The 25,949-nt window shown below is 37.1% G+C and overlaps 1 protein-coding gene across 7 annotated transcripts in view; it reads right to left on the bottom strand.

Annotated features, from left to right (window-relative positions):
- Positions 1 to 25,949, bottom strand: part of BNC2 (basonuclin zinc finger protein 2) — a 407,420-nt gene that overhangs the window by 244,697 nt on the left and 136,774 nt on the right. The gene's annotated exons all lie outside the window — the stretch shown is intronic.

Below are 25,949 nucleotides of genomic sequence, written 5' to 3' on the forward strand. Positions count from 1 at the left end.
AGATAAGTATGCACTGAAGACATTATATGGGGACAATCTTTCCTCACTCAGACTTTAAACCATTTTCTACTGCATGTGTACATGTACTCGTCTCCCTCTCACTTTCCAATCTTTCCTAACTCAGTCCGTGATTCAGTGAGGTACTTAGTTAAACACATGCAGCATTACACAAAGCACATAGTACCCACGTGTTTAAGTGCCTTGTTGAATCAAGGTCTACAACGCTAATATTTTTCAAATTTGGTCATAGAAGTACTCCTTAATGAAGTCTATTTTCATAAAGAGGTTCAAAGTTCTGCTCTTTTTGAGTTATCTACATGGGAAATCAAATATTATGCAATTTTTTTTAAAACAAAAAAACAAAAAAAAAAAAAAAAAAAAAAAAAAAAGGATTTTGACCAAATCTTAAAAATCAAAATACACAACACCTTAGGCCAAACTGCAAATATGGAAAAGTTTAGGCTAAATGGTGATTTTTTTAGTAAGCTATAGGTGTGTGAAAGCAGGGCGGATGATCACTGAAATTGTTTTTCAGCCTTAACTATAGCACTGGCTACTTACTAAGTGAGTGCTACGACATACAATCATTTCACTTACAGCCTTATGTGAAGAACTATATGATTGCTAATATTCAGCTCCCTACCCTCAAGATTTTTTCCTTGTGATTAACCTTCCTTGATGTGGTATGCAAGGTTCAAACTTGATGCTGATGTAAATGAATCCTGAAATTATACCTCAGCCTATCAAAAAGGCAAAATGTTAAAATGAACATTTGAACTTTTTCACTGTTGCGCATGAAGGACCTTTCCAGCGATTGTAGCTTCACAGAGAAAAAGAAAGATACATGGATCAGAAAACATCACAAATAAGGGCTTGTCTATTTTAGAAAAGAGGTACCAGTATAAAAAAATCAATTTAAAACTCGGTCTAGTTACAGCACTTTAAAGTCCTAATATAGTTAAACTAGTTTAAACCACATTTATACTGTTTTAGATTAATTCAATACATTTCTGGATTAGCTTAATCCAGTTTAAGTACAATTTAAAGAGGTTTAAGTGTGTCTATATTGGAGGTTTGTACCAATGTAACTAAATCGGTATGGACACACCAATGTACAAATCTTGTTTGTAGACTAGCCCTTAGGCTAGCATTTTCAAAGGAGGCTAAGAAGAGAGAGAGTTTTGCAAATTATCAGTATTTTATTGCAAATCTTGCAATATGTGATGCTTTTTCTTAAAGCCCCAGCTGCTGGAAGCATTTCATTAAGTGAAAATGTCAGCTTTCATTTAAAAAAAGTAAGTTTCCAGCCCTCATGTGTGTGGAAAAAGGCTTAGAAGCATAAAATAAATGAGCTCTAATGGCTCAGAAACCAGAAGGCAAATAAAACATATTCAAATTTCTTTTTAAAAGTTCATGATTTTTAAGATGATCTCATGATTTTGTGTGGGAGTGGGAGAAGTGACTCATAATTTTTGAACATTTGCAATCATTTGAAAATCCCAGCCACAGTGCAGAACACATTATTAGTCTATCAACACAGCAACAAAAACCTGGGACTAAATCTCCACTGCTTTCTCACTTTGTAAAGCCATTTATACCCATGAAAAATGAGTGTGAAGAAGTGTAAAATGCTACCACTGCATGAGCACAGAATTATGATGTTGAAGCATTTTCAACATATTTGCGCAGGTATAAATGACTACTCAAGAGGCAAAGACAGCAGAGAATCAGGCCTCTTGTTACTAAAAGGGTTTTAAGTAACTTTTAAAAATGAAATTATTTCAAGTCTACGGAAGAACTGCCCCTCCACTAGAGGGAAATGGAACATCACTTCTTCTCTGAAAGGAATATGAAATCTGTTTTCAGAACACTTCAGAACATTTTTGCAATATTCATTAAAGAGTCACGATTTACAAGAAGCCCATTTGGAAAAGGATTTTTTTAAATGGTCACTAAATGAAAGGAAACATTAGGTGAACATATAACTTGCCATTTTTCTTTGGAAAACAATTTAAAATTTCTCATTTGCAAATCTTCAAAAGTAAAGTCCCATCAATTTGTATTCAAAATGTTTTAAAGCAGATAAAATATAACTCAAAGTGGGTATCATTTAGAATCTATGAAAGATGTTAATGGTGACTTCTGAAATCTGATGGGCTGAACTGGTACCTAAATCATGATTTTGCTATTGAGCTGGTTGTTTGTTCAGGCTTTGACTCTCCATAAACCTTGACAATATAAGTTTTTTGTTTGTTTTAAAAAAAACTTCATAAACATCAAAACCATAATAAACATAGCACCAACTAATCAAATTAAAGTTATGTTTATCTGACAAAAATCATTTTTATAGAAACAAAATAAATAAATCATGCAGCCAAACCTATTTGAATCATTTCTAACTTTTTCTTTTTAAATAAAAAATTAAATGGATATGAAGACTTACTTCTGGCTTACTCTTTTTTTTTAATACATATGTTATATTCCTTAGTAGGACAAGGCAACATAACATATAACTTGCATTCCTCATACATACATTGATAAATGAGAAATAATTTTCTTATAACATGCAAGTATTTCATTGCACTATGAATATGTATTATACAAAGGTTTAAGCACAGAATATACACTGCAAATCATATATATCTATATAAAATTATACACACATACATGTGTATGTATGTTTCATATACACATTATATATTTACACATATACACATGTTTAACAAGGGTGAATTCCCCTAAACTTTGAGATTCCCCTCAACTTATATTATACATTTCTAATTATTTATTTTTTATCAAGGCTGGCAGAATTTCTCCAGCTTCCTCTCACTTTGAGCTCAAGTCTTGCAGGGTGCTGAGCATCCATAACTCATACGTGTTAACAGTATACAGCACCCTGCAGAATCAAGCCCATTCAGTCTTGTGTGTATATATTTGAGTTTATACCACACCACTGAGAAATCAAATACATCAGTACATTGTGGGCCAGATGGAGCTATGCCAATTGGCCCCAGTTGAGAAACTGGACAAATATCATTACTATAACACTGCTAACAATATGAGCAATTTAAACAAATACCAACTTTTATTCACGCACCTTTGATGTGTCACAAATATTATATTAAATGGATTACAATATTGTATTTTGATTTGTTAAGAGTGATTTTCTATGACCAGAGAGTATGATAATTTCTCATTCACAAAACTAAAATGTGTTACACTTCCTAGTCATACATTGTCTGTATACATTAAACATTAATGTGCACGTGCGCACGCACACACAGATATTTATATAAAGAAACATACATACATAAGAAAAAAATCAGCCTTCACTTACAACAGAACAACCCATTTGACTTCAATGTAGTTGCAAGAGTGCAATCGAATGAAGAACATGATTCAGCGTGTGGGGGGGTTTGTGCATTCCCACACAGACACAAGCATTATGGCCAACATTTTCACACTTGGGTACCTAAAGTTAAGCACATAAATAAAAATGACCTGATTTTCAGAGATGCTGAGCACCCACAAGTCTCATTTAAGTCCCAGATACATATATCCACACAGATTATTTTCAGACTAAGCTATGTAAACATAGACATACAAATAAACACAACATAAACCTGTAGCAAACATCTGAACTCATGAATTTTCATTAATTTATAAGATTACTTTTTATTTAAAAAAAATCACATGTCAATAATTTAAAAAAAAAAAACAGAAATCCTATGAAAATTCAAAGGAACTGAAAAATATTAGCATGACTTCATAATAATGTTTCTTTACAAGAGTTACAAGCCCTATAGCTATCATCCCAAACCCTGCACTATTTCTGTATTCAACAATCCTGTTTAAAATTTTGCTAGAAATCATTACTTGCAACTAATGTAAATTATTATTATCCCCTTTTTAAAAAAAGTCCCAGAAATGCACAGCATGTAGTTATTTCTTTACTTTGTTCTTTTGTAGTCGAAACTTAAATCCGTCTGACTCATGCAAACCATTATTACAAAGAAATGTTTACAAAATGTAAAAAGGAATGAGGGAGTAGTAATGGTAACATACGGTACCATGAGCTGCTTGGCCTCCCAGTCAGTGGTGTACAGTTAACAGATCACTCCTGGCCTTCAGCAGACGGGGGGGCGGGGGTGGCTGGGGGGAAAACAGTTCTGGGAGCAGGGTAGTGAGGAGGGAGGGGAAGAGGAGGGAAGAGGAAATCTGGCAGTTTACACAAGAAGGCAAGTCAGCTCCTTTCTGGCACATTTCTTCCCCCTCTCTCCCAACCTCTTTGCGTGTGTCTTGTCATATTTTCTTCAGCTGTTAATAGTCTGGACTGAGAGATTTTAAAAAAAAGCCACCGTTTAGGAAAAGCGAAACCCTTCTAAGCGGCTATCACAGCAAGTCAGCTTCACAATGCTGGGTAAATTTTTCCAAGGGAAGTGTTCTTCTGATAGTTCCTGACTCTCTAAGTCACCCTCCCTCCCCCTTTCCCCACCACACACACTCCCCTTGAGGCCTGAATGCACTTGTGGCAATAAAACATTCATGCGACTTGGAATTTTAACACAATGCCATTTCCCTAGTTTAACCTGAAAGGAATGCACTAGTCACAACAGACTACATCATCCTGCCATTAAGCTCTGCCAAGGAACCGCTTTTTTGGCTGTGCTGGGCCAGCTCTGACGGGAAAAGAGTACACAGACCCACACACAGAGCAGAGGGGCCACCTCTGCTTCCTCAACCTTATCCAGCAACACCCTGCTCTTAACCATGACCCCTAACCTGCTTCTGCATTGTGACAGGCTTGTGATGCATGTGTCACTTCAGAACTTCTCCAGAGTCACAACACTGAGCAGGCAACTCGAGCATTTCACTAATCTGCTCCACTGTTTCAACAGGCATTTGGTCACTTGCCAGAGGGCGTGGATTTTTGTGGGTTTTTTTAAAATATTTATTATTATTGTTACTATTGAAAGTTGTGTGTTTCAACCTAACGATCCTCCCCACCCCCTTTTTGATTTTTAAGGATGAACTTTTCATTTGCTTGTGGTAATCAGTTATGACATAAAACAGTTTGCTTAGAGGACTAGTTACCAAAGCTGCCAGCACTTTGGTAATCTAGTGGCATTTTACTGTTCTGTAATAAAACAGAAGTATTTCTCTGACAATTATGGGGAACGCTGATGGGAAAGTGAAGGTGCTAACAGTCTTGTTTGCCCTCTGTTTCTCTTTTGTGTAGTGTGACAGTATTATCCCAGTAAAAATAGGAAGCACAGAGCTGTAGCACTGGGACAGAAGTATTATTTACCTGTTATTTTGAATTCTGAAGCTATAAATATGGATTATCAACTCCTGGATTTTCTTCGCCTCTCATCTGAATGACAGACAACACAGCCAATCTCTGGGCAGAGATTTTTCATGCTCTTTTCTTTGATTCCACCCACTTCTTCAGGGCCCAGTTTAATTCTTCCATAGCTGAATTATCCTTGTTTTATTTTAAGCTGTTCATAAAACACTAAACAAAACATGTAAGGAAACATTTTCAAAACCCTGAAAAATACACCCATAAATATTTTTGAATTTATCCTAGAAAAAGAGAACTGATACCCATTATCTTCATACCCTGCCCTGAACCTCAAGGGTCTGTATACTCATCATTTTGGAGTAAGTGGGAGTGAGCCTCCTAGCCTAAATAGTTATATAGACAGAGCTTTGAAGTTCCAGCTTGTGCTCTAATTCTGAAGCACCCCACTAGGCTACCCAATCTGCAACTTCCATCGCTGTCTATCCAGCTATTTTCAGAGCATTAGTGTGAGCCTCACTAGCCCAGTCTGTCAGCCCAGGCTGGGAGGCTTATTCCCACTCAGTCCAAAATGCCATGCAGACATACCCCAGTGACTCGTTACAATCAGTGTCTACAGAAATCAAATTAGGAGGTGAAAACATTCTTTGTCCTGTAGAAGTACACACTGATTTGTAACTCATGGCACCTGATTCGCACTCCTTTATGACTGAACGTATTATTATTTATACACCACCATGTGTGTGCAAATGCTTTACAGAAGGACAACAGGGAACGGGTCCATTCATCCAAGGAGCTTACAATCTGAATTAAGCTTTAATACAAGAGGGAGGGGGAGGAAAAGGTTACCACATTGAAACGTTAGGAGATATGCTTATTGTTAGGTAAGAAAGGAACAAGATGCCTAACTTATTAAAATTTGGGATCACAGTCAGGGTCAGATACTTGATTACCCAGAAAGTCAGGGAAGCAATTTAGCTAGAAAGCCCTGCACTAAAGATGCAATGTATAAAGGCAGTGTTCCAAAAAGGCATAGCGGGTGAAGATGATGTGCTGAAATGACCAGGTTTATTGACAAGGACTAAGTTATGTCAATGGAATTGTTTTCCCTAATATCTTGCTCTTTAATATTCAATAGGACTCCTTTGTCCACTATCAGCTTGAGAAAGTTTATGTGTAGGATGATTTACTCCAGGCAGGGGCGTAGCCAGACATGATCTTCTGGCAGGGCCTCTGGCTGACAAGGGTGGGCCAGCTGAAAAACCCGAACTTCCTGCTTCCAGTCACATGACCAAAAGCAGACAGTTTGGGAAGCCACTGGCTGAGAAAACTCCAGTTGCGCAGGTAGTTTAAGCAGAGGTTGAGTGGGCCTGCTTTCAAAGTGGGTGGGTCCTGGCCCACCCAGGCCCGCCCGTAGCTACGCCCCTGACTCCAGGTCATTCAGGATGAGAGCTCAGCTTGTCTGACCAATATGTGTTTTCAGGAAATTCTAACCTGGTTCCGCTACTCCATTTCATAGAGCAACACAGAATTTAGGAATGTAGGAACTGCTATAATGGATTTGATAGTGGCCAGGACCACATACTTCAGAAAAAGGTGCAAGAAACCTAGTACTGGACAATTATGGAATTAACCCGTTTATAGGGGAAGGTTCTTCAGAAACCCCAATCTGGTACAGGTTGGCTTATGCCCTGAAGTATTAGGGTTTATCTCTGAAGTGGTCATATGTCCTGTTTGAATCAGGACAGTCAGAGTTCTTCATTTGACATTTCAGGAACCTCTTTCAGGTTTCTTGCAATGTTCCTGGCTTTTCATTTTAACAGAGACTATATTTAGGGAGATTTTTTTTCTTATATGTACAAAAAAAATTGTTCAAGACTCACTGCTAGAGAGAGGAGAATTTGCTTTGTGTTTATCAAGAATAAAAAGTCGAGTGGTGTAAAGTATTCAGAGTAATGAACCGTGTTTGGAATGAAGAGAAAAATCAAATGAGTGCAGAGACTGTCGAAGCTGTTCTATTGCTAGAAGCAAATGTTAGTGATGCTTGTTCAGTATTTCTTGATAGACTCATACATGGTTCCACAGATTCCAGGGCCAGAAGGGACCATTTAGATCATCTAGTCTGACCTCCTGTATAACACAAGTCATAGAACCTCTCCACTTCCCCCCGACATAATCCCTTCTGAATAAAAACATAGCTTTAAAAAAAAATTCCAATCTTGATTTTAAAATTGCCAGTGATGGAGAATCCATCATGACACTTGGTAAATAGTTCTAATAGGCTAATTAGTCTCACTGTAATAAATAAATTTTACTCCCCCAGCCAGGTGTCAGTGAAATTAGAACCCAGGGCTGCTGGTAGTGGAGGCAAGAGTAATATTCCTTGGTCATCAAACCACTTAACAGACCACTATGTTACTGAAAATTATCTTGCATTCTGAAAAATCTGATTCTATTGCTACAGAATCAGAGTTCGGCAGTAGCAACATCATCATGCACTTTTTTTAAGTGCACTTTTAACCTTTCACATTACTATTTTGCTAGCCCCAAAAGATACCTAACCAAGAAAGTGACCCGAGATTGTGAAAATATGGTTACCTCGTTTAGGTCCCTATGTAAAAAAGAATGTTTTTATCCTATCTGTTGCTATTGTTAATGTTCTCGTTGTCCATACACGACTAACCTTTTTCAAATTAATCTATGCTTTTGGTCTCAGTTACATCTTGTGGCGATGAGTTTTACAGGTTGATAATGACTTGCATTTCCTTATAGTCACATCTTTCAGTTTCATAAAATTTCTCTTGGTTCTTGCAGTATGAGACAGCATAAAGACCCATTTCTACCAGCTGACCAAGTTCCATTTCTCCCCCCCACAAAAACAGATGTCTGTCCAAGGTAGAATGGGGATGGCTGTTGGAATTCACTTCTCTAGGAGAATCACCAAAGGGATCTGCTGTCAGGATACTTCCCTATGAAATTAGGTATCCTGCCCCACCCCAATTTTTTTTTTTTGTTTGTATTGTAAAGACAATATACTTGAATATGTCCCTGAGGGCTTGGTTTGAAGCTACACCAAATAGTCTGCCCATCCGTCACCCCTTCAACATTTGATTGGGAGACAACATATCTTCTGTTTTCGCTTTTAGTTCCCTCAGCCCAGGTCAGCACCAGAGAGCTCTCCACAGTATAAACTACAATTTTCATGCTAACTGGAGTCAATCCTAGATGCCCTCATGGAGGAAGATGGCAGCCAGTTTCCAAATGTCCTGCATTTTCTGTGCTTCCTTAATTTTTAATCTTTTGCAGGGATTAAAAGTAACTGGCTGAACATTAGGAATCCACCCTATCAGAATATTGATTGCACACAGAAAATGCTCAGACACAGATACAAAGAGACAAAGTCAACCCATTTTTAAAGGGATATGGGGGCAATAGTTGATTTTTTTTTTTTTTTTTTTTTTTTGGTCAAAAGCAACAAGAAGAGAGGGGGAAACACTGATTTCAGGAGAAAGAATGGACTTTTTTGATCCTGTCACTGCTGAAGGATCAATATTAGGGTGCTGTTTCCATATAAGCTGTTTATCTTTGGGCAATGTATATAACAGGAATTTACCAGTGGAAGCCATATATATTTAGAACCAGGATTATCCTATGTGGAAGTTAGATAAAAGAATTAACATCTGGAGGCTCATCTGACTCCTCCTCTTGAATAATAAGGATCCCTTCAGGCTTTGGAGCCAATTCAGAGGTTGGTGCAAGAGGAGACAGCTGAATAGCCTTGAGAAGGACGTGAGTGAGGGAATTCAAGTCTTTAATTTAAGTTTTCTGGCTCCTCCTTCAGGTTCCTGCATCTCTGGAGGAGAATCTGAGATGACTGTCATCCCCCTAAGAGTTCAGGGAGCAAGGTTATACCGTCTTTTGGATATTGAGTTAGATACCAAGCTAGTATGATCTCCTCCCATAGGCAATCTGGAGTGGACTTAATATTAGGGTGACAGGAACTGGACCTTGTGGGATACAGTACCATCATTTATCCCATATGACTGAAAATAGAGTCACTCCTATGCAGGTGCAGATATTTAATGGAAGTACTAGCACCTACAAAAGCACTGTTGGCAGGAAAAAGCTTGCCTTTCCTTTTCTCTGCATCAAGCAAGATAGGACCAAAGATAGTAAGAAGCCACTGTCTTTAATGCAACTTCACTAATGTTTACTATGCTGCTTCTTTATTCCTATCAACTGTCTTTTGCCACCCAACCACATGGGTCTATCTAGTGCGTACAGGAAAAGATCCTACCAAAATTGAGGATTCCAGCATCTGGAGTCTGGTAGCCTGCAGCTCATCCTTTGTTCTCATTCCCAGGCATGCAGTCTGGTAAGAAATGGAAAAGTCTCTTTCTCGGTCCTTGTAAGACAACAAACTAGCTCAACTTTTTTTTATTTTAAACGTAAGTGGGGCCCTGCATTTGGGAAACTACCTAGCCTTTTAGAAGATCCTTTCTATAAGAAATAGAAGAGTTGCTTGCTGCTATGTGATTTCTCTCATGAGGTTGGTAGAAAAATAAATGATGAAGTAAGGCGACACAATGAAAAGGGTACAGAAATCTCTGCTCAAGAAACAGCAATATGGCGTGCCACTCATGGTTTTGTCTTACTGAGTAACCACGAGTTACAAACTGGTGTCTATAAATGCTTACTTATGCTGAAAATTCACTATGCTCCTGGCATCTTTGGCGAACAATAAAATCAGTTGGCAAAGCACTGTGAAAATACACTATTTTAAAAAGTGTTCTTAAACAAAGGAACATTTTTTCATTGTGGACAACTAGTGATATACTACATTAAACTTTATATAAAGCAGCAACATGATCTCTTGGGCCAAGCACAGGACTAGCATTTATCAATAGGTTCCCTTTCTTACTTTGCCACTGATGAACCATGGTGACATTGGAAAAATCATGTAACGGCTTTGTGCCGCCATTTCTTCAACTGCAAAATTAGAATACTTATCTACTTAACTGGGGTTTTCTGAGACAATGTTTCTAAAGTGCTTTGAGATCCTTTGAAGAAAGGTGTTACAGAAGTAGGTACATGTACACACACACACACACACACACACACACACACACAACTAATGACATATATACAGGAACATCCAAACAATTGTGCATGTGTGCCTCTGGTATGAGTAGGACCCACTACAACTACACTACCCACAAAAAGTGAGTCAACCAAGAAAAAGGAAAATAAATGTATTTATTGTTTAAAAATATGCATGTTTAATAAAACTACGAAAAAAGGTACATAATCTTATCTCCGTATTTGTTCCCTTTTCTCTTGGCCCCTTGCTGTGTCATTGTAGGCATTCTAGGGCAGGGACTCTGTGTTATTTATCTTTACCGTTAGGTGTCTAGCACACATTTGGAAACCGTAAAATAATTTTTTTAAATAAATTTACAATCATAATTAGCAAGAATCCCTGATATCCTTGGAATCTACTTGAGCAGGATTTTTAGTTTAGTTTTGTTTTTAAAATCAATCGGTCGGGAGCACATTCGTCTTTATTTAGCCATCTCTCCTCCCTCACTCTTCTCATGATAATTCACCTCTTTTCTGAACAAGGTGAAGTAGCTTCCTCCAAATCTGCCGCAAACTGTGTTTCAACTGACATCAGGGCGATTGAGGGTATTCATGCAGCCCTCACTTCCCTTAGTCCCCCAAGCCAAGTAGTATCACCTGCATGATTAAAACTGGACTCTGGTGGCCTAGGGCACCTCTGTGTGTCTAAGAAAATGGAAATATATACATCTGCATACATGGCATATCAGATGTACTTCAGCACAGCATCTCATATTTATGTAACATCTACACAGCAGGGCACATTTGGTTTGTCCTTCTCTTCATGCTGCACAAAGTTATAATGGCAATGCTCTCTGAACAAGGTAACCTGTTTGTGTAAAAACATGACTTGCCTCCTTCAGTTTCAAGTCTTTATCTCATTGGTGATCTCACTTAGCCTCTTTTATCCCAGTAAAAGATAAAGTTGTTTAATCCCTTCACCACTACAGGTCCACACTAACTCTACAAGTACTATCTACCAAAAATTATCTCCAGTGAATCAAAATTGGCCATTCAGCCAGCACATTACACAACTGAATCTATACTGTGTTAGATTTAGATTGTAAGCACTTCAGGGCAGGATGTGTCTTCCTTTAAGGTCGTACAGTGCTGTGAACATGATAAATAATAAAAGACTAAAGTCCAGCCATAGAAAACTTCATAGTTGTATATCCCCTGAAAAGATAATATGTAAACGTTGCATTGTGAGATGATGGCTTGATCCTGCACTCTTACTCAGCCAAGTATCTCATTACTTTTAGCGAGAGTAGTATTTCTTGAATAAGACTGAGGCCCAAAATTAGCACTAAATATTGTGCCATTATTTGGAAGCTTTTAATAATAGCTATAGTTACAATGGCAGGCCAGTATATTTTTATTTCAGGTTAACAGAGGTTTCACATTCATTCGAATTCTGTGTGCGATGCATGAATTAATCTATCAGTATATTTACGTATGAAAGAAATCCCAGAGAAACTGCCCAAAAGACCCCATCTGAAACAGATTTGTGATATAAGGAATGGCAAAGAGGTGCATTTTTGCTGAGTATTCTTAAGTTTTCTATTTCTAAATATTAGTCAAAGATAAATTTATCTGCAGCATTAAACTACCACAAGTAAACACTGGTAACAGAAAAATAATGTTCAAAATAATGTATGATTAATTAATGTGGAGTATAAAGAGGACATCATTCCACCACTCAATATTCCTTTACAGCACAGTCCCTTTGTAGGCTCCAGAAACTCAGCAAGTTACTATGCCAAGGAACCACAAATAAAACCATCACCATTTTATTAGCTGTTTTAAACAAAATGTAATGTTAATTTCATGTGCATAATCTTCATTACTGCAATACATGTATTAGTACTGTAATTTAGTCAATTAGGGCACAGCTACAAATCTGCCAGGTTCCACCATGAGAAATATAAAGTATGAAATTGTATCGAAAACATTAAAAGAGTGAGACAGAAAGAGAAATGGAAGAGGAGACAATTAAATTTTAAAAAGTCTTGTCATTATCAGCTCCCAACCGGCATAAAAAACCTGCAGCTAACAAATAGTGCATTTCTATACTATGACATAAGCACAAACTAACCTTGGATTCATTAATGAGCAGCCTGATAGAAGTTCTAGAGACTCTAACATTCAGATCTAAGACATGAAGTTTAATATAACATTTTAACATCTTTTTGGACTTGATGAATATTCCCTTTTTCTTCTTTCAATCAGCCATTGTACAGAAGACTTCAGCAGGTTGCAAATGAAATAAAAGAACAATGTGTAACTTCACAGAGATCAAGGAGGGTAAACAAAGTCATCCATCCTTGCTACCTATTTCCCCCTTTCCTCCCTGCCTCCCACCCATCCACACTCCATCTAACCAAAGGCACACATACATATACATATGTGCATATTATGGGCTCTATATAAAGAGAAATATGTTAATTTATTTAGCTCGGCAAGGCACATTTGGTTAGTGTATTACCTGGATTAGCTAAAATAATGAGGGGAAAAGCTGGGGTAAGCAGGCTGAAGCCCTGTGTGTGGCCAAGGCAGCAGGAAGCAAGGCAGAGAGAGAGAGAGAATGAGCCCAACACCACAACAGTGGAACAGGCAGCTGGCCTGAGATGCTAATTCAGCGCTTTAACAAATCAATGCCACTTGAAAAGTACAATGCGAGCCCTCACTGGGTAGATGTCAGGGGACTGAGAAAATGCATTCTCAAGTATTTCACATTAAGAGGGAATAATGTGTTAATTTATAACTCTTCACCCTATACACTTGGATTATCCATCTGTGTCAGTGATTTGACTTCTTAAATTTATCAAAAACATGCGCAAAGGGAGGCATCTTCTGCTTAAGCATTGGAAAATAGAGCTTCCGTAAAAGCCTGTCCTGTTTGGGATTTTTTTTTTTTTGGACCCTTTGGTCAGGCTGTGGGAGCAGCAAAGAAGATCTTGCCTTGGCTGTGGCTGATTGCATTAGGTACCATCCGTCAAAAGTGACACTGTAAGGAAGGAAAAACTTGCATCAGCAACCAGAGATGCCATCATCAGAATTTACTTTAAGGAAACTTAGCGAAGTCCCTCAGCTCACCTAGCAGAAAGGAAGCTGCTGAGGTCTACACTGTAATTAAAACGCCATTCTCAATGCTGGATGAATTCTACAGATACTGTTTATCAAAACAGGAACAGAGCAGGGGTGAGGAGGGAGGGATCTTATTTGTTTCTAAGATAGTGTGGTATGTAAGGAGAGTTTATACTCTGCTTCTCACATGCACAAGATGAAATAAAATAAACCGTTACTGACACAAAAACACAAATCCTATTCATGGTCAGATTCTTGGAATTGTTTCCTAATTGTTTTTTAATGTGAAGCTAGTTGACTTTAATTATGCAGACAGAACAGTTGATTTGTTCTGGGTTTTTTTAAAACAAAACTGAAATCTGATTAGAAAACACTAATCCAACCCTAAATTATTTATGCCCAGAATACATGGTCGGTTTACAATTTAAGAGGTCTTTCACATCCTCTCATCTAACCTTTTTTGTGCTTACGAAAGGTACCAGAGTGACAGCACTGGAGAATGAGGTCCTCTGCTTGACCACAGGACATGGACATTGCCTGCAGAAGCTTCTCCATACCACATTGCCTGTGGGCCTCAGTCCTGACACAGAGGAGCACCACCTCTGCAGGTGTTAGGGAAGTATTTTAAACCAGAAACAGGAATTGTTAAGTCATATTCATTACTGTGCCACTATGTTTGCTGACCAGCTCCAGCATGCACTGTTAATGGATAATGGTGTTTGTTTTCTTTTTACAACCAACAGAAAGGGAAATCTAATGATTTATATTCCTAGAAAACATAAATTGGATGCTATGGTTTTAAATGAAATTAAAAGGGCATTGACAACTTTCTAAATGTTTGCAGATTTGCTAGCTCCATTTCACTATGTTTGTATCACACAGTTATGCCTACTGCATTGTGGAATCTTTATTTATTTATTTATTGTCAATTATACAATTGCAACAGACACAGACACTCTTATTTTTCAGAACATTCATATGTAAATAATATGCTGATGAATGGAAATGAGATGCTATCGATGTATGTATCCACGTCTAGTAAAAGTAAATGCTACCTCACTTAGATAAACTGAAGTCTCCCCTCTCTATTATGGGTAGATATAACATAAAATGAAAGACGACGGACTTTCTAAGGCCTTCTAATGGCTAAGAAATTAACCTGGAATAATTCACAGGATAGAATATAAGCCTGTTTTCAAAGGAGTGTTTTGTATTTCCCTGCTGCTGCTCCTCTTCTCTTTCCAGATGCAAAAAAAAGCCCCGGCCCTTTACAATTTGTATTTCTCTAGATACTCAAAATGGACCAAATCTAGAAATACTAAGCACCTCCAGTTCCTATTGGTTTACTTCTTTCAAAACAGGTAATTACATTAGGAATATTTCCTATTCCTGGCAGTAAAATACCTGCCCTCTACTCTTTTCACATGAAATATTATTAAAGATAGAACATGGATAGGGATGCTTAAAACACTAAAGAATCCTGAGAGGTGTGTGTGTGCACATGTTGATGTTTGTTTTGTGTTTCGTTTATTAATTATAACCCAGAAAAGGACCACATTTGTGCACGGATTGTCCTCGTCTCTTGCATAAATTTCTATTTCTGTCTGGCTCATCCAGGCATCTCCCTAATGTAAGCTATATATTCTTATCATTATAGTGCAGTTAATCCCTCTCCCTTACCCCCCTCCTGGACTCACCTAAGGGGTTAAAAGACTAGAGTACATTTGTGACTTGTCAGTGACATATAATACCCAGGTCCTTCATGCAATCAACTTTTACTTGACATGTATTTGCTCATCACAGGACCCGCATTACTACTGGGAAAATGAAGAAAAACCTAAATTAACACTTGACATTCAATATGGTCAAGTCCTTAATTGGCTAGGCTTCCTGAGAAAGCAATTTTCTATTCCCCAAACTGTTCGTGTGTCATGTGTGGAGTGCAGCTCTTGGCCATCACTGCTGTCCCTCGCTCACTCTAATGAGAGCAGATGAATTAGTGCTACGTGACACGATTTTAGCAAAGCTCCCTCCTTCCTCCCTCCCCCAGTCCTTTTCCTGTACTAGTGACAGCTGTGTGGCAGAGGGGAAGAAAAAGATTAAGAAATGCTAGTGCAAATAGTTCTATAAAGACTGAGCATTCAAAAAACGAATCAAATGTTTTCTTGATACTCCTGAAATGTGGTCTTTTAATTTTAGGGATGGGGGGACAGGGGGGAATGCAACAGAATAAAGATCAAGAGAATTAACTGAGTTCGGCTCATGTGTGTCACATTGACTTCTAATATTTTCCTCCATTCCTGCATTGAATTGCACTGGCTAATTAAAATGGAATTTACCTGCATTATAAAAGTTGAAAAATATTTTGAGAGTGCATGAACCAGAAGAATAAAACAATGTTTGTTTTTATTTCAAAATATTTTTTTATTTAAAAAAAGGGGGGGAAATCCTTTCAATAGCATATTTCTCTGTATGAAAAGGAGCATGTGCTACAGAATAGTGTTACTGTATCATGTGTGGAAATAATGGATATTATAATTAATTTTATTCTGGTTCTTTTTGTAGTGGGAAACTGTTTTATCCATGGAAATTTTGCTCTTATGCGTAAATCTTACAATGGTTTAACTATTTGAACACTGATTAGATTTCTCTATGTGCATGTACTGGTGTGAGAATAGAATTTGTATTGCTACAAACAGGAAGGAAAATGAAAGTGATACTGGAGTATCAACTGGTATCAGAGCAAATAAATTTAAGAGTCAAGTATAGTAGAGGAGAATATTTTAAATTCTTAACTGGATGTATCATCCCAAAACTAAAGAAATTCTTCAAAAAAATGTAAATACTTCATATTGAAAATGAATTATTTTACTGATTAAAAATGCACAGATTACTAGACAATAACTTGAAAATAGTTATGCTCTGCATTACTCTGTGGTTTTACCCAACTTTATCTGGGCGAGGGAGAAAGTAAATAATATGTTATACATTCTGAATACAAGTTAAAAAAAATTCTGGTATTGCACAAGGAGTTTAAACAAGAATTAGAAGGGCTATATTAACAGTGTAAATGAACTTGCTTCAGGAATAGTTGCCTTTGTCTAAAAGAAACACCAAATACCCCGGACCATCTGCAACTCATCTCTATTTGAATCTTAAAGTTACATGATTTCCATAACTAAATGAACAAGTATTAACTGTTAGTCAAAAGACAATGTCGTGGGAACATTTTACTTTTGTAAAATACATTGATAAAATACATTTACCAAAAACGGAAAAGCAATATTCACTTATTATTTTTATTATTATATATATATATATATAATAGAAATATATTTATTATTATTACTTATTATTATTATTATTATTAAGTGTATACAACTTTTTGTGGCTGTTGTTGTAAATATTTTAATAAATACATTTATAATATAATAACTTAAAGGCTTGGGGATCTTTTCTGTGCCCCTTTTAAACATCCATTAGATATTTAAATGTCTTCAAGGTACACAGAAGGGACAAGGATATAATTTGGAGGTGAAGAGCATTTGGAATTCTCATCTTTTTTAGTAGTTGAAAGTAGTTTGCAGAAATGAAATAAAAAAACTCTAAACAGCAATAAAAAAAAGTAAAATTCAAGTAATCACCACCACCCACTCCCCACGTTACATATTTTTACTGCAACAAGGCTTCACAAAATGGGCAAGCAATCATTGATCATACTTGTACCAGCAGATTGCTAAGCACTGGAACACTTTTGCAACATACTTGAAATGACCCAGAATTAAGAGTGCTTGTTTTGAAACACTGCTTTTAGGTATTTTTAAAAGCAAAACCTTTACATTCCCAGAAAGTAACTTAATTTAAATTTATCGGGTTAACAGATACAGTAGCAGAAGCATCACTGGGAAACAAAGGGCATTGTGATCTAACTAATAGCTTTGTGGTGACCTTTGAGATGCTGACTGCTCTGTCAAGCTCCATCTGTGATATTCACTGCATAGTTAAGGGAAGGGTTATTAACTGTCACGGGCCTGGAGACTGAAGGGTCACTTGATCCTCAAACAGAACAGGGCTTTAATTCACTAAATGTGAGAGGCACGATCCTGTGAAGTGCTAAGTGCTCTTGGTGGAGGGCAATCAGTGCCTTGCAGGATAAGGCTCTAGAATTGTGCCAAATACGAGCCACACAACATCATGCATTTTTTTTGGTTTGATATATTCAATACACAAAAGAAATGGGCATCATATCATGTGTGCTCTTTACCATTAGCTGCCCACCTTTGCTGTTTATTATAGAGGCCATTATAGGGTAAAATTGAGAGAAGATATAGGATTGACGACTAGTGGCACTTTATACACGCTTAAAAGAAAGGCTCAACATTTTCCAAAAGTGCTCGTATTAGTTCTGATGAGTGTAGGGTTAATGTATGCAGCATCTGCCTGACCACTGACTCTACAACCTCAGATTTTAAACACACAACCTTGGTTCCATGACTGGATCTAACTGGGAATAAGAAGCAGAGATGACAACAATAATGGGCCAGAAGAACTGCTCCTTTACTAACTGCCTACAGTAAAATAGCCCATTAAGAGTTGCCTTTTGATTAAAGGCAAGTAAGTAATTTCAGCTATGGCAAAATGACATGTTTTAACTTGATATTTTGTTAAGGATGAGCACTCTTTGAAGCTCATAAAAGAGGGAAGTGGTTTGGTGAACACTAAGAATTAATGTATATGCCCAGTGCCACTGTCACTCCTTTGCAAAAAATGTCAACCCAGAAATATCTGATTCAACAGACCTCAGGTTTATTTAGAATAGAAAGTGAGATTTTTACATGTTTCGCTTTCAGGCACTGAGAGCAGCTGCATTGAGTTTCTCAGTGGTTTGGAGAACCCAAATAAAATGCTCGCTCTGTGTTTTAAAAGGTACTGTGCAAATGTGTGCCACCCACCCAGTCTGCAATAGCTTACATTTCACCATTTTCAGAAAAGATAAACAGAGCAGAGAAGGAAATGATAATGTAAAAACAGCCTGGCATGTGAAATGAGGAAAAAGCACTGTAGACTATCTGGCGAGGTAAAGCACGCAAATGTTATTTTGTGAAAATTAATAGCATCTAAAACGGTACTCCCCTCCCCGCTCTCACCCTTTGCCCAAGTAAAGATATTTTATCTAATTCCTAGTTGAGAGGTTTCTAAAAGAGGTAAGTCACACCTGTGTTGACATTGAACTTCTTGTACACTGCATACCAACATCATGCTGACACGCTTTACAGATGCTTCGTTACAAGCAGCACCAGTCTCTTGATTTGAAATACCTGAGTTAACTGTAAAACAAACTGTTAATCTCTGGTCTTTTCTCCAGTTAAACTCTTCTTTACAGTTTTGGAAATAAACCAACACCTTGTTATGTTTATACCACAGATATCTGCCGTCTGACTGGAATTTGACACTGACCAGTGGTTCAACTCAATGATGCCCCAGATATCATCTAGGAGCACCCAGGCCCCAGTTCACCCATCATTTTAACAAGATGTTTTCTTCTTTTGTTCCCACAGAAATCAATAATACAATGACCTTCAATTTAAAAAAAAAAGTAATTAATTACCTGTTCTGTGGAAAAATGTTGTTATCTGATTTGCCTGGAGAATTTCAATTATGAACAGACTAGTTCTTTACACGCCCCCTTTAACACAATAGACAACACAAGAAACCTAATTCTGCACAACCTAAATGATATTTTTTTTAATAAGAGTTATAAATATTTGCTCTGCAAACCTTTCTCCCACATGGCACATATCTTCTTCATTCAATGAAACCATAGTCTTCTATATGACGACTGTGACATCACAATCGTTTCGGAAATTATGGCAATCCCACATTATAGATATAGCAACTTAATTATCTAAAAGTGAACTTTTCAGTTTCAAGCTGTTCACGAACATGAGATTTTAAGTGTGCACTGGAATTAAAAGCACTAACCTGCAAACGCCAATAATAAGAAAATTTAGCACTTAAATAGCCAAATTAATCAACATAATATCCTTTGAGATAGGTAGCTATTATCCCCATTTTACAGATGGAAAAATGGAGACGAGATTAAATGACTTGCCTATGGCCATCCAGCAAGTCAGTGACTGACTCACATTTGGTTTTCTGTGTTTTTCTTAGACACTCAAAAACACCCTGAACACATAAAGCTTTAAGAACATTGTGATTAGAATCGAGCTAACCAGCAGCCATACTTACCCAAAGCAGAAAGGTGAGGATCATGTTTCTGAGAGCTGCATTATGGCCAACTAATTAAAGAGGGTATGCATCGCACAATTCAAATACCATGGCTAAAGGCCTACCAAAAAAAGTCAGCATTAAACATGGTTGAAGCTATCATTGTTTGAACAGTCTTAAATACATTCCCTAAACTCCTTGCAGATGTTAGTGATATCTTCATTGGTGGCAGAGGAGAAACACCCTTAATTCAGGTCTAAACAGGAAAGGGATAAAAGAACTTTTTCCTTCCCCACTGAAATAAATCAATAGGAGTTTTGCAACCATTTTTAGTAAGAACAACACTGGGTCCCCCTTATTTTAAAGACTATAATTTATTATATGAATGTGTTGAGTTATTAAACCATTTTTTTAAAGCATGTCAAATCAGGAGGGGGAGACATTCTATACACTAGATACTTGTAATGATTATTAATAATACCAAAGAACATGTATAACATTTCCTCATTTTTATGATGTAAATATCCAAAAATTCAGATCACTCTGACTGAAAGAAATATCAGTTTGGGGATTACAGGATTAAAGATAAATAGTTCATGGGTGGACTAGTAGGATTTTCTGTAGATTTGTACAGAATCTACATTAGGCTGGTTAATAAGATACATTATTCATGTACTTGATTAATTAAAAAATTATTTATGAGGATGTAATATTATTTTAATGTGGAATTTCTGCATAGAGGACGGGGGTGTATTGTAAGTCAAATTCAAAGGAGAAAGAGAAGGGTTCACAGGATGCATAAAAAGCATGTGGTGAGACTTAGTCAAGCACACAGTTGTGTGATAAAAGTCAAATATGGGACATAATGGGATATAAGGAAACATATCTTTTTGTGCGGGGAAGGATGAATCATACGTTCACAGCTGGAAATTTTGTGGATCCTTATTTAGCGAAGCAGCTGCAGCCACTGTTTAGCTACATTCCCACATGAACAACAAAATGGTGCCACAGAAGAGAAAACACACATCAGGCTCCAGCTGGTATCTGCACCCACCTCTCCTCTCCCTCTTCCCTAATGCAACATTTACTCGATTTTCTTTTCACAGTTGGTGGATGTATAAAATACATATGTTAGAGATGGGATAAAATCAAAACCCCACATCTGAACACACCTGAACTTTGGAAGGGGTAGGAGGCAGTAGAGTAGAACAATTAGGAACAGCGCCTGATTTTGCAATTCCATACCGTTTCCATCTTTTCATTTATTACATATTAAATAAATAATTTACACACACACACACACACACACACACACACACACACACACACACAAAATGTAATTTAAAAATCTCTTAGAACATTATTAAAACTGAAAACCACATATATTATACACTTTTCATGGCCATATACAGATTTTTTTTAATGCAAATATGCTATTATTCAAAGATAAACAAAAATACCCCCCCCCCCCAAAAAAAGACATTTTTATAGTTCTTTTTCCTTTTGCTGCATACTTCTACTGTGCCTTTACTAGGTATGAGCATCTACCATAAGGTACCACCAGCAGGAATGACTTCAATAGGCTCTTGTCTGAGTAAGGACTGTAGAACTGGGCCCTTAGACCAATTCTCTTCCTGCTGAAGTCAGTACTTCCTTTGCTTTGAACAGGAGCAGGGTTAGGCACTTTGGCCAAAGTCTCTGGTGGTGTAAAATAGTGCAGCTTGGACCATATTTTTGTCTCATATTAGAGAAATTAACATTTCACTATTCTCTCCACTAAAAGTGGAGAGCTTATTAAAGGATATTCCTTTAACTAGGCAGGCTGTCATGTAATTTGATGGAGTAGAAAGTTCACAAAACTCTTTTTATTGTTGTCTTTATTTACAGTGCTCTTTCCATACTCTAAGTCTGACCTTTTATTTGTCTCCTTTGGTGACCAGAATAAGGAGGAATTAATGGGACTACTTCCTTTACAAGAAAGACATTTCTGCTGAAAAATGAAGTAGCAATTTCATTTGAATTTTAATTCCTCAAATTCCTGAGAAAACAATGACATGATTCCTCTGTAACAGAAGTGTGGAGGATTTTATTTTGCTTGCCATGTAAGTTCACATTCTTTGTGACAGAGGTCTTACACTTGTTAACATTAGTAAGCTGCTGATGTTTTATCTTACTTCTGCCAAGTAATACTTCCGTATCACAACTCTTTTTGCTGAACTTTATTTAAAAAACCTAAAGAAGGGGCCATAGAAATTTTTAAAATACCTTTTTCAGTGTTATTCGGGGGGGGGGGGGGGGGGTGGAAAGGCGTATTTGCAAGAGAATGAATCTAACAGGGTTTCCAGTTCTCTCTTTTCTTTGCTGTTTACTCCTGTGATGAAAACAGACACCTTGCAAAGAAGCCCTATGATGTATTATGAAATTCTGCAAAATGGTTCGTTCTATTCTATTTATATTCCTTTACCTGGAAATGTGTTAAACATTATTTAACTTGTCTTGGGTGTTGGGGATTTGAGGGAAAAGGGAAGGGGAGGAGAGAGATAATTGAAACAGGAATGTCCACATGGCATGAGACTGAAAGTCAACTATACAAGCACAGAAATTTCTTAATATAAAGACAGTGTTTATTGTGCAGCTAAACAACTCTTCACTTCCTGGGTTTTTTAATTAAAAAAATAATTATATAAATGAAATAAAAATCAAATACCATGCTGATGGGCAAACAGACAGACAGATACCATGTTGTATTTCAGTCAGAAACTAGAAATTGTACGAAAATTATTAGTTTCACCTAGCATAAAGCAATATGGAATGCCTGATATCCACAGGCTAACACTTTATTTTCATTATGATAATCTCATCAATCTGCTTGGGTCTCTCTTTTTTTTCTGCACTAAACACCAGTATTACATTGATTGTCTGATGGACAAGGAGGAGTCTATTAAAAAGAACAAGGTGACTCACTATGATGAGAATATTATTCTTGCAGTATGCCTACCTGCATGAAGCCAGGATTTTGGCATCTTGAGTCTGCTACTGAAATCGGTTCTCTCCCTGATGTTGATGCTCCTCTGCCTGATTTTTGTGGTGAGGTTTTTGGAGGAGGTTTTGCCATGATGCAACTAATTAAAAAATGCAGCCAATCTGCTATAAAGAACGTTTTTAGTTATCCATCTTTCTCAGATTATTATGCAGTTTGTGCCATGTTATAAAACTCTGAAGTATCAAGGTACTTCTTTATGGAGTGTTGCACAAGGGTACATCAAAGTTCTATGATTAATTGTCTTTTCTTCTGTTCTGTTTAGAGAGCATTGTACCCTGATATACACGTAGTCAAAGAGTAAAGTGTTTTATAAATCTGATATTTGGAATCAACTATAATCTGTTTAGGCACCAAAGTTAGCCTCACATTCAAGAGCGTTACAAAGGAGTGTTACAGAAAACTAAATAAAGCACATCTTATTCCTGCAAAAAGAATAGAATATTAGAATCCTCACAATCTAAAGCAGCACAAATGATCAAGTTCTCATACAGCTTTTCTTGGTTTATAAAACAGTAAACCTGAGAGTTAAGTTATTTCTTTTCCTTACCTGATTCCCTCAACCCCCCTGCCCTCCCCCCCAACATGATTTCTAATTTAAAAGAAAAACTAATATTAGATAAAGCAACACATAATTTGACAGGCTACCAGTTAAATTCTGACAGGGTCAATAAAATGAGAGCTTGCAGGAGTCCCAAATGAGGAACACTTTCATGAATGCCTCCATTGTGTAAACTCTCCGTATATCCTGCCTGCAAATGACAGTCATATGCCACCAGCTGCAGGAGGCATTCCAGCAATGTCAACTGCTGTAGGGCATTAATGCAGGGTAGAATGGTGGGTACATCTTTTTATGTATGCCTGATTAGGGCAACAGCAGCCACTTTGACTAATTTAAAAATTATTCTTTTTAGAAGTCTATGATATTTATTTGGAAATTCAAGGAAATATATAATTAAAGTCCTGCTAATGGAGCCTCTCATTTTAATAGTAGTTTTATTATATAAAGCCAGCTGGAAGTAATTATTTCTTTCCATGTATAGTCTTCATTAGTTTGTGATCCCGCCTCTCCCCCGCCTCCCGCCCCCAAACACACACCAACATCTAGTTCAGATGTTCTTATCAAATGTCTTGAATAAATTGTCTGGAGAGCAAACAGCCTCTCAAACCTATCTCAATTACGTTTAAAAACCCACACCTCCTATTCAAAATATAGCAGGTACCATTTCCGAGGATGCCTTTACCCCATGAATTCCACTTTTTCCACTACTTTAAAAATGTCTGTCTTATAAACTGATTTTTTAGAGATTTATTACAATTCAAAACACCTGTCACTCAGCATATGTACTTTCAATTAAGAATTCAGTCTGCACACATTATGTCAGGTTTGCATTTTTAATTAATTTTTTTAAACAAAGTTGTTGATGTCCAAGTTTGTTATTTGCTACCTACAAGGTTATGGCAAATAAAACTCTTTTTAACCAACCTTTTCATTACATTTTACCTTCTTCCTTGTATTTAATTTTTTGACAATTGAAAATGAAAACTCATGTTTTTGATAGTCTAACAGTAAAATTGGTAGGCTGGCATTTTGTATTTTAAATAGTAATATTAGCAACACCTTGCTACGACTAGATTCTCCCCTATACAAAGTAGAGATCAAATTGAGTGACCTTTCAGCACCCTCATATCATAAGCCAGGGCATCTGATCACACCTTTTTATCATGCCTTCACTCACAGGCACACTTACATGGCAAAACACTGGACTCTGTGCATGTCAGCACTTACACACCTCTAGAAATTACTTTTCCCCTCTTTCATCTCTTTGCCACAGTAATTTATGACAAAGCTTGTTGCATTATTTCTATTACTTCTAAATAGCAGATTTGTATTACTTTTATATAGGAGAGCAACAGATAAACAGAGAAAGAGAAAGAGAGGAAAAGGGTGAGGAAGATATAAATAAATCATAAAGGGACATTTAACCATCTTACTTACATAGAAGCAACATCTCAAAAGCTGTCCCTCAGAAAGCAGCAATAAAACAACAGCAGAGTACATAAAGTCTTATGCACTGTGTACACATAGGGTATTGAATATGCTAAAGAGAAATCAATCCTTGTGTAAAAAATTTGACACTCATATCTAAGAGTTTTTAATGCATAAGCAACAAAGAACTGAGAACATTTTTAAAAGCCAAAATTGTACATCATCTGGAACACAATATATATATATATATATATATATCAGCATTTTTAATGCTATCATCTTTTTTGTTGGGGGTCACTATTAGACCTATGCAAAATGTGGCGATTTGAGTGGTCAGTTGTTCATACAAGGTTTCCCTCTCCAATTTTATGTTATCACCCGTTCCCAAGTTTCATTTTGAGGCTTCTGGTTCAAACAAATTCAAAACTGCAAAGGGAAACTGAGTGGAGCCAACCACATTTTGCCTGATTTCTAGTGGATACTGTGCAACACTGAGTTCCTTGTGGCTTACATACAAAATCATATATAAGCCCATGTTCCCTCAAACACTCATACCTGAACAGGTTCTTTCACAGTGAACCTGGCAGAATGTTGGGACTGTAACAAAACAGAGAGCTGGTAGATAGTCACCTGGTTTCAGATTTCATTCAGAAAGCATTGCACATCTGCCTTCCGAAGTGTTACTTCCGCCCCTCCCCACCCTGGGCCATGTCTATCCCCATGATATCTGAATACCAGACAAGATTAAAATATACAAATGCTAGGAACAAAGAGAGGTTTTTCTTGATCTACATCTGAAGGGCCCTATCTTGCGAGCCGTCCACAGATTATCTTCATGCAAGTTTTGCACACAGAGGGCTCACAGGATTGGACCCTTAGTCACAACTCAATTCAGAAAACTAAAATGCTGGCACTGATGATTCTGTTATTAAACTGTACACTGCCCTTGATGCACGATGGGACTTACACTGACATCTATGGTAAGTACATGCTTGAATGGGGGTGAGGATACGGCCCTTCAGATGGCATTTTACTCTTATTAGAACCCTTCAAGATGGTGGATTTATCAGCTGAACAAAAGAATGACACTATCCGCATTCTCATTCAAATTACATGAAGTCAGAAGTGTTCCATTACAGAATTGGTGTGGTCTTTAGGAAATATGCTAGAAGGTTAGGGGAGGA

The sequence above is a fragment of the Emydura macquarii genome, unplaced genomic scaffold, assembly GCF_026122565.2.
Source record: "Emydura macquarii macquarii isolate MOO-44397 ecotype Brisbane River unplaced genomic scaffold, CSIRO-AGI_Emac_v2 contig_1451, whole genome shotgun sequence".
Classification (NCBI taxonomy): domain Eukaryota; kingdom Metazoa; phylum Chordata; order Testudines; family Chelidae; genus Emydura; species Emydura macquarii.